Here is a 10,349-nt window from a genome sequence, read left to right as displayed (position 1 = left end):
AATGAGTATATACCCAAAGCAATTTATAGATTCAATGCAATCCCTATCAAGCTACCAACAGTATTCTTCACAGAGCTAGAACAAATAATTTCACAATTTGTATGGAAATTAAAAAAAAATAAAAAATAAAAAAGAATCTGCCTGCAATGTAGGAGACCCGGGTTCAATCCCTGGGTTGGGAAGATCCCCTGGAAAAGGGAATGGCTACCCACTCCAGTATTCTTGCCTGGAGAATCCCCATGGGCAGAGGTGCCTGATGGGCTACAGTCCATGGGGCCGCAAAGAGTCAGACAGGACTGAGTATGTGTGCATATGCAGCGCAAGGCTAAGCCAGAGTCTTGTCTAGTTTCTCATACAATTTTGAGACATCCTCTTCTCCAGGTCACTTCTCTCCAGGATTTCTCCTACACTCTCTGCCCCAGAGAGGCCCCTTTCCCAGTCCTTCTGTGCAAAAAGGCAGGAGTTTTAAAGTAACTGTATCAATACTGCTGAACACTTCTGCACTTAGGGCAAAGTCACAGGAGAAAAGAGGGGAAGAAATGGTGAACTCATTTTCAAATGCATTGCTTCTTCAAGTTTTGACTCCACTCTGTGATCCGCCTGATTTCATTTACTTTTAAGAGTCCTCGGCTGATTTTTTTTGTGTACTTTGTCCAGAGTTTTCATGGTATTCAGCAGAAGAGACGGGCCATAGTCGATACACTCTTAACATGGTCAGAACTGGAAGTCACATCCTGATATTATATGTAAGAAAACAAATTTTAAGGATGTTTGTAAAGATGTGTAAAATGAACATAAGGAAGAGTAGGGTCTTGGTGATCACACGGTCCAATGGAGCTCCCTCAGTAGTTGGAGTAGGAACAGGATGAGTGCTAAGTATAGACAACACCAATCAAGTGAATTCTTAAAAATAAAACACCACGTCAGAGCTCAAGCATTCTAGTTATGGAGAGACCTCTTGATGCCCTTTCTCATACTCTTCTTTAGTGGGTAGTTTGCACAAACATCCTTTAGTGACGTCGTGTGTGTGTGTGTGTGTGTGTGTGTGTCAGTCAGTCGCTCAGTCATGTCTCTTTGTGACCCCAGGGACGTAGCTGTGACCGTCCAGCTCCTGGGTCCATAGAATTCTCCAGGCAAAAATTCTAGAGTGGGGTAGCCATTCCCTTCTCCAGGGGATCTTCCTGACCCAAAGATGGAACCCGAATCTCCTGCATTCAGGCAGCTTCTTTACTGTCTGAGCCACTATTGAGGCCCTTAGTAATGTCTAGGGTAGTGATTTAGAAATTATGCTGCTCAGAGTTTTAGGCATCCCATGGAGCCCTTTCTTGGCCAAAGCAGTGGGGAGAGGGTGGGTGTCCTGGTACTACTATTGACTTCGATTATAGGAGCCTATCTTTATCTGTTGTTCTTATTGGATGGTGTTGTAAGATGTCATAACAACTAAGATTTGCACTGGTTGAAAAAAAAATAGAGAGCCATTTGTTTATAGTTGAGAGCCTGTCTTGATCACGATCAGTCCAGCAGTAGTATCTGTATGGTGCTTTCCAGTTCTTCTCTGATGCTTGTAAAACAGCTGAGATTTCTAGGTAAGAAGTGCGTGCCAAGTCACTTCAGTGGTGTCCAACTCTTTTTGACCCTGTGGACCATAGCTCGCCCGGCTCCTCTGTCCATGGGGTTCTCCAGGCAAGAATATAGGAGTGGGTTGACATGCCCTCTGCTAGAGAATCTTCCCAACCCAGAGATCAGGCAGGTTCTTTACCACTACTGCCACCTGGGATGCCTAAATATTTATGTCATCATATGAAAAGACGAAAATGCACAATCACTCCCGAAATAAAGAATAAAAGTCAATCATGAATGAGACTGCTGGAAGTATTTCTAGTATTAAATTTTCATTAGTGTCAAACTAAGAAACAGAATTGATACCTGAGGCATACCGCAGGTTTTTTTTTTTTAATTTTTTGGCCACCATGAGGCTTGCAGGATCTTAGTTCCCTGATCAGAGACTGAACCGTTATCCTCAGCAGTGAAAGAGTGGAGTCCTAACCACTGGACTGCCAGGGAATTCTCCACAACAGCATGTTTTGAATCTGGAAAGCACTGCTGTGAATTAGGTAGAAGGAACCCTGTCTCATGACTCCCCTTGATTCCCTTCACTGACTGCCCATAGTTTGGGAACACAGCGGTTCACTAATGAGAAATCTAGACATCCATAGCCTTAACTGTGTGGAAACAGGTCTGAATGGTCAGAGTGCCTTCCTGTCATTCACGGTCCCTCTTATCCAAATCCCCAGAATACACTAAGGCTTAGGATGAAGAGGATGGAGACCTTGGGATAGGTAGTCTTCTCAAAGATAAAGAATTTCAGGTGAAGTAATACCTTAATCTTATAGAGTGCTGTGTGTCAACTGTCTCATAAAACTGGGAGGAAAAATTAGGGGAAAATGTAATCGACAAATTATGGGAAGAAAAAGAATTTCAGGTAGAGGTAGAGGAACCCTAAAAACAGTGAAAGTTGAGGGCAGGGGTAAAGCTGTCCTTAAGGAAGAGTAAGGGAGAAGGCAATGGCACCCCACTCCAGTACTCTTGCCTGGAAAATCCCATGGACCGAGGAGCCTGGTAGGCTGCAATCCATGGGGTCACTAGGAGTCGGACACGACTGAGCTACTTCACTTTGACTTTTCAGTTTCATGCATTGGAGAAGGAAATGGCAACCCACTCCAGTGTTCTTGCCTGGAGAATCACAGGGACGGGGGAGCCTGGTGGACTGCCATCTATGGGGTCACACAGAGTTGGACACGACTGACATGACTTAGCAATAGCAGCAGCAGCAAGGAAGAGTAAATACAGTTAAATTCTCTAGGTTAAACATCCTCTTTCTAACAGAGAATCAGGAAGTAATTCCACTTCATTTCAAAAGAACTACACAAAAGAAATGCTTGCTAAGCAGAGAAAAAAAAGAAACCAAAAAACTAGAATAAGTCCTATGGCTATCAAATCACCGAATATTAGAGAAGAGAGGGACTTCCCTGGTCATCCAGTGACCAAGACTCTGCACTGCCAATGTGGGGGGCCCAGGTTCAATCCCTGGTCAGGGAACTAGATCCCACATGCCATGACTAAAAGTTTGTGTGGTGCAGCAACTAAAGATGCCACATGCTGCATGAAAGATCAACTATCCTGTGTGCTGCAACCAAACAAATAAAATATATATATATAGGAATGATGCTAAAGCTGAAACTCCAGTACTTTGGCCACCTCATGCGAAGAGTTGACTCATTGGAAAAGACTCTGATGCTGGGAGGGATTGGGGGCAGGAGGAGAAGGGGACGACAGAGGATGAGATGGCTGGATGGCATCACCGACTTGATGGACATGAGTTTGGGTGAACTCTGGGAATTGGTGATGGACAGGGAGGCCTGGCGTGCTGCGATTCATGGGGTTGCAAAGAGTCGGACATGACTGAGCAACTGAACTGACTGATATATTTGTTTTAAAAAGGGGGACTTCCCTAGTGGTTGAGGGGTTACGACTTCCCCTTCCAATGTTAGGTGGGTAGGTTCAATGCCTGATCAGAGAACTAAGATCCCACATGCCTCAAAGCCAAAACATAAAGCAGAAGCAATATTGTAACTAATTCAATAAAGACTTTAATAATAATCCACATCAAAAAATATGTATTAGAAAAGAGAGTCCATCAGTACCTAAGCTAGATAATGAGGGAACTAAATAGCAACACTCTGCCTCTAATTTGTTTTCAAACTCTGGGCCTAGATATTTTTCTCTCAATTCAAAGCTGAGAAAATGGGGGTGAGGGTAGGGGGTGGCGAGTGAGAACTATGGAATAAATTTCTGCAGTATAAGACAAAAAAATCTCCTAAGAACTTTTTTTGAAGTCTTCATCCAATACTGATTTATTACAGGAAGAGGAGGACATTTAGAAAGATGAATTTTTAAAAATCTACATGTCCATCAATGGATGTATAAATGAACAAAATGTGATATTTCCATACAGTGCAATACTATTTATCCTTAAAAGGGAAGAAAATTCTTACACATGTTATGTGAGTGAACTTGAAGATATTATGCTAAGTGAAATAGACACAAAAAAGCTAGACACAAAAAAGATGGATTGTGTGATTCCACTTATTTGAGGTACCTGAAATAGTACCTCATTCATAGACTACTATGAATAGTACCAAAGTCATAGAGATGAAAGGTTGCCAGGGGCTGGGGTGAGGGGTGGGGGGCAGAATGGGAAGTTGGTGTTTAGTGGGTACAAGATTTCAGTTTGGGAAGATGGGATGTTCTGGAAATCACATCCCATCTTCCCATACTGAAGATGGGTGGTGATGGTTCTACTGCAATGTGAGTACAGTTAATATCACTTTTCTGAACACTCATACATGATTAAAGTGGTAAATTTTATGTTATATGTATTTACTACAATTAAAAAATGTTCCACAAATCTATTTTAAAAGTCAAAAAAGTACATAGTATATGATTTCATTTCTATGAAGTTCTAAGACATGTAGAACTAATCTATGGTGATAAGAATCACAACATAGATTAACCTATATTAATGAGCTATTTATGGTGAGCTAATTATGGGAAGGGGGATGAAGAACTTTGGGAATGTTGAAAGTGTTTTAAGTAATTGATCTGGTGGTTTTCACACAGGTGTATATATTTTAAATTCCACTGAGTTGTACCCTTAAGATTTGTGCATTTTACTAGATCTAAGTTATACCTTTTTTTTCAAACTGATGTCTATGAAATACAAATAGGGTATTAAAAAGAGAGAGCAGGCTAAATTGAAATGAAAACATATTGAGGGCAAAAGGAAAAAGAAAGTCTTTAAGGAAACCAAGATTTTTAAATGCAATAACTCAGATAAAATCCATTCTGGAAGTCATATGTAGCAGACGTCTCAGTGCAGCAAATCAAATCAATGTCTCAGAAGACAAACTTCAGAAGCTTTCTCAGAATGTAGAATAGAGATAGGAAGACAAAGATGAGACCCTAAGTACTGATGATAGACATTCCGAAAGATGAGATAAATGAAGCATATGCAATAAACTAATAAAATTTCAGTGAGGTGAAGAAAGACCTTAGTCTTTTAAAAAGTTTCCTCTTTCCGAAAAAAAAAATTATGATAAGAGATCCACCCCTGGGATTATCCCAGTGAAGTCTTTGAATTTCAGAAATCTACAAAGAATCCTGCAAGAGTTAAGCAAGAAAATGTTGACTATAAAGTAACAAAGCACAGGCTGGTCTTTTTTTTTTTCCTCAGTAGCATTAAGTCTAAAGATGATAATGGAGTAAATCTAAAGAATTTTTAGGGCAAAGATTTATGAACCCAAAAAACTGTGTCTAGCCGTGTTGTGAAGACAACAGACACTCTTAAAGATGTGCTAAACCTCACTTAAGTATTCTTCATTTTTTTAGTTATTTAAAGTTTTAAATGAGTTAGGGGTTTGAAATGGACAGTGTGGAGAATACAAGTCAATAACTATGTAATATCTTTGTATAGTGTCATATTGCAACTAGATTTATCATTGTGATTGAATGAATAGAAATATTGAAACATTATGTTCTGTAATGGAGATTAACATAGTGTTTGTAGATCAATTATATTAAAAAACCAACCAACCAACACAGAAAAAGAGATCAAATTGTGGTTACCAAAAATGAAGCAGGTGATGGGAGAAAGAAGTGGATGAAGTCAGTCAAAAGGTACAAATTTCCAGTTATAAGGTAAGTACTAGAGATACTATGTACAATATGATAAATATAATTAACACTGCTGTGTGTTATATATGACAGTTGTTAAGAGATTTTAGGTGAGATTCAGACATAGTTTTAACTATGCTGAGAACATTATTGCAATTCTCTTTGTAATCTGATTACTTCCAGGAGAAAGTTTCAATTTTGCATGTTTCTTCAATACTTGCTAATATCCTTTTTTCTTTTAATAAGTAGGAGTTGGCATTAGGCTTGGAGCCTTAAGCAAGCAACAGTAAGTAAACAGAATATAACATTATTTTGTGCTTTTAAAAAAATTTTATGGTTACCTCCCATTTATGGAAAGTGATTCTGTTTTTCCATCTTCTTTTTTGTTGTTCTTTCTGCTTTTCTTTCTCCAACTTCTATATGATGTAAAGTTTTCCACTTAATTTAATTTCCTTTAAAATTTACATTTAAAAAGTGGCACACTTTAAGAAAAATGATAAGTAAATAAAAGCACAGCATAGAAGATATGAAATTGGTATTTGACTGCTATCCAGTGAATGGAAAGATATTGTCCTAAAATGATGAAGAGTATTTATTTTAATCAAAAGTTAACATCAGGCTTATAGATGAATTATCTCTCTGGAAAACTGGTGAAGGACAGGACTGCCTGTCATATGCCTCTATTGCTCTGGCCAAGACACAGAGACCTGAAATAGATGTAAGATATGATTACTGGTGAGAAAGAAACCCAATCATCATCATTTAGAAATCTATGATATTTTATCAAATCTATGACTTGCCGTTTTCCACATTTTAACCTCTCCAAAACTGAGATATACCTCAGAATTAGTGATTTGTCACAGTTTGTTATGTCCCCTCTTTGGAGGATGTTAAAAGATTTTATAGACCCAATAGTAGTTCAGCAAAATGGCTTGATAAAAGACCACTACATATATCAAATTCAATACTGCTCCTTTATACCAATAATCATGAAATAATCAGAACGTAGGTCCTATTCAAGACAGCAACCAACATTTTAGAATCCCAGAAATAATCCCAATGAGAAATATGTGTTGCCTACGTGATAAAAATCTATAAAATTTTGTCAAGAAACATTTTTATAATTTTTGAATAGAGTTTACTGATTTTTGAACTGGAAAATGGAATATCATAAAGTATTCCTTCCAAATTAAGTTATAAAATATTTTCAGTTAAAATAGTAATGTAATGGAATGCAATGAAAGTGAGGAGGTACTTGAAGAAATATTCTTAAAATCATATGGAAGAATAACTGGTTAAAATAGTTTGGGAAAATATTTTAAAAGAAAAGTAACAAAGAAGGAATAACTTTTCTGGGTTATTAAGATAATCACATTAACTACCATTATATTATTATGTTGGTAGAATTAATATATCTGCAATAGTTCAAGAATAAATATAGATATTATAATTAATGTATGACAACGAGAGTAACATAATCAATAAGGAAAGTTAAGTTAACTTAATAAACGATGTTGATAGAACTGTTCAGCAATTTGAAAAGATACAAGTTGATTCTCAACTTATTCAACATATTAAAATGAATTTCAGTTGGAATTTTAAAACTATGTAGAAGGCAAGACATAGCAAGGGTGGGGAAAGGAGACAAAAAAAAAGAATATATATATATATATATATATATCAAACTTTTGGAAGGTGGGAGGAGTTTCTAAGCATAAAAATAATAAAACAAATTCCTTTTAAAAAGTCATTGACAGAATTTTTTAAAGTATGTATTTTAATTGACAAAAATATATTCAAAATGTTTAAATAAACAAAAAATTGGTAAAAATTTTCAATTCGAAAACAAAACTTAGTCTCCTTAAGGCATACATATATATGCATACCTACACATATACAGATACATACATACATTCATATTTATACTCATATAAATCAATAAGAAAAATCCCAAGGCCCAACTGATGAATAGGCACAAATCATAAATTAATTCATAGAAAAAGAAAAACAACTAATTAACAACAAATGGCAAAATATTCAACCTTGTAGTAATCAAAGATATGCAAATTAATACAACAATGAGCTAAGATGTTAATAAAGACACATTCAGCGCCAGCGAGGAGGTATTTAAAGGGACATAATTGTCTGTAGCCAGGGACTTCCCTAGTGGTTCCGCGGCTAAGGCTCTGTGTTAGAAATGCAGGGGCCCAGGGAACTAGATTACACGTGCCACGACCAAAGATCCTGCAGACAGCCACAGAGCTGCTGCAACTAAGACCTGTGCAGACAAATAAATAAACAGTAAATATTTAAAAAAATTAAAAAATAAATATAAGTAGCTGGAGTATAACTTTCATCACTATCTGAAAAACAATTTGGCAAAATACATCAAAAGTATTTAAAATGCTTTGGCCCACTTCTGAGAATCATTTTGAAGGAAGTCATTTTCAATTAAGGAAAAATTTTATAATATAAAATTTAAAAAAAATTTTTAAAGGGAAAAAAATCCAAAAAAAGAAGGAAAAGAAAAAACTTTATGCACAAAAAACTTAATGAAAACTAATGCACAAAAAATCTTTTTAGTAGCACTATTTATAGTAATGTTAAATAAGCTATGATAAATTTCTGGACTGGAATATTATGCAGGTATTAAAACTTATATTTAAGGTAAATATGCTTATACAAATCATTATGTAAACTGAAAAATAACCAGTATATAAGAACTGTATATACAGCATATAAAACAAACAAACCTCTGCAGGGAACTAAATAATTACAAAAAAACTTCAAAATTATCAATAGTGATTATAGTTGAGTGGTGGGAATATGGGTGAATTTTGTTCTTTTACTTTTCCATATTTCCCAAAATCTTAAAAATAAGCATGTACTATTTTTATAAGAAGAAAAAAAAATTAGTATTGCTTTTAAAGGCCTAGCATATGCCCTAGGGAACACATGAAGCAGTAATGACAAGAACACATAAACAAGAGCATATGTATTAATCCAAATAGCAGAGCACTAACACTGCTTGCGAATAAAAAGCAAAGTTTATAAAGGGTCATCAGATCAGATCAGATCAGTTGCTCAGTCATGTCCGACTCTTTGCAACCCCATGAATTGCAGCACGCCAGGCCTCCCTGTCCATCACCAACTCCTGGAGTTCACTCAGACTCACGTCCATCGAGTCAGTGATGCCATCCAGCCATCTCATCCTCTGTCCTCCCCTTCTCCTCTTGCCCTGAATCCCTCCCAGCATCAGAGTCTTTTCCAATGAGTCAACTCTTCACATGAGGTGGCCAAAGTACTGGAGTTTCAGCTTTAGCATCATTCCTTCCAAAGAAATCCCAGGGCTGATCTCCTTCAGAATGGACTGGTTGGATCTCCTTGCAGTCCAAGGGACTCTCAAGAGTCTTCTTCAACACCACAGTTCAAAAGCATCAATTCTTTGGCGCTCAGCCTTCTTCACAGTCCAACTCTCACATCCATACATGACCACAGAAAAAACCATAGCCTTGACTAGACGAACCTTTGTTGGCAAAGTAATGTCTCTGCTTTTGAATATGCTCTCTAGGTTGGTCATAACTTTCCTTCGGAGGAGTAAGCTTTTTTTAATTTCGTGGCTGAAGTCACCATCTGTAGTGATTTTGGAGCCCAGAAAAATAAAGTCTGACACAGTTTCCACTGTTTCCCCATCTATTTCCCATGAAGTGATGGGACCGGATGCCATGATCTTCGTTTTCTGAATGTTGAGCTTTAAGCCAACTTTTTCACTCTCCACTTTCACTTTCATCAAGAGGTTTTTTAGTTCCTCTTCACCTTCTGCCATAAGGGTGGTGTCATCTGCATATCTGAGGTTATTGATATTTCTCCCGGCAATCTTGATTCCAGTTTGTGTTTCTTCCAGTCCAGCGTTTCTTCATGATGTACTCTGCATATAAGTTAAATAAACAGGGTGACAATATACAGCCTTGACAAACTCCTTTTCCTATTGGGAACCAGTCTGTTGTTCCATGTCCAGTTCTAACTGTTGCTTCCTGACCTGCATACAAATTTCTCAAGCGGCAGATCAGGTAGTCTGGTATTCCCATCTCTTGAAGAATTTTCCACAGTTTATTGTGATCCACACAGTCAAAGGCTTTGGCATAGTCAATAAAGCAGAAATAGATGCTTTTCTGGAACTCTCTTGCTTTTTCCATGATCCAGCGGGTGTTGGCAATTTGATCTCTGGTTCCTCTGCCTTTTCTAAAACCAGCTTGAACATCAGGAAGTTCACGGTTCACATATTGCTGAAGTTTGGCTTGGAGAATTTTGAGCATTACTTTATTAGCGTGTGAGATGAGTGCAATTGTGCGGTAGTTTGAGCATTCTTTGGCATTGCCTTTCTTTGGGAAGGGTCATGGTTATTAGGAAAGAATATGCAGGCAGCTCAGATCTTTGCTAGTCCATGGACTGTAGCCCTACCAGGCTCCTTCTCAGTCCATGGGCTTTTCTAGGCAAGAATACTGGAGTGGGTTGCCATTTCCTTCTACAGGGGATCTTCCTGCCCCAGGGATCAAACCAGAGTCTCTTGTGCCTCTTGCATTGCAGGTAGATTCTTTACCGCTGAGCCACTGGGG

The sequence above is a fragment of the Bison bison genome, unplaced genomic scaffold (genome assembly GCF_000754665.1).
Source record: "Bison bison bison isolate TAMUID 2011002044 unplaced genomic scaffold, Bison_UMD1.0 scf7180017864498, whole genome shotgun sequence".
Classification (NCBI taxonomy): Eukaryota; Metazoa; Chordata; class Mammalia; order Artiodactyla; family Bovidae; genus Bison; species Bison bison.
This window is presented reverse-complemented; position numbering follows the sequence as displayed.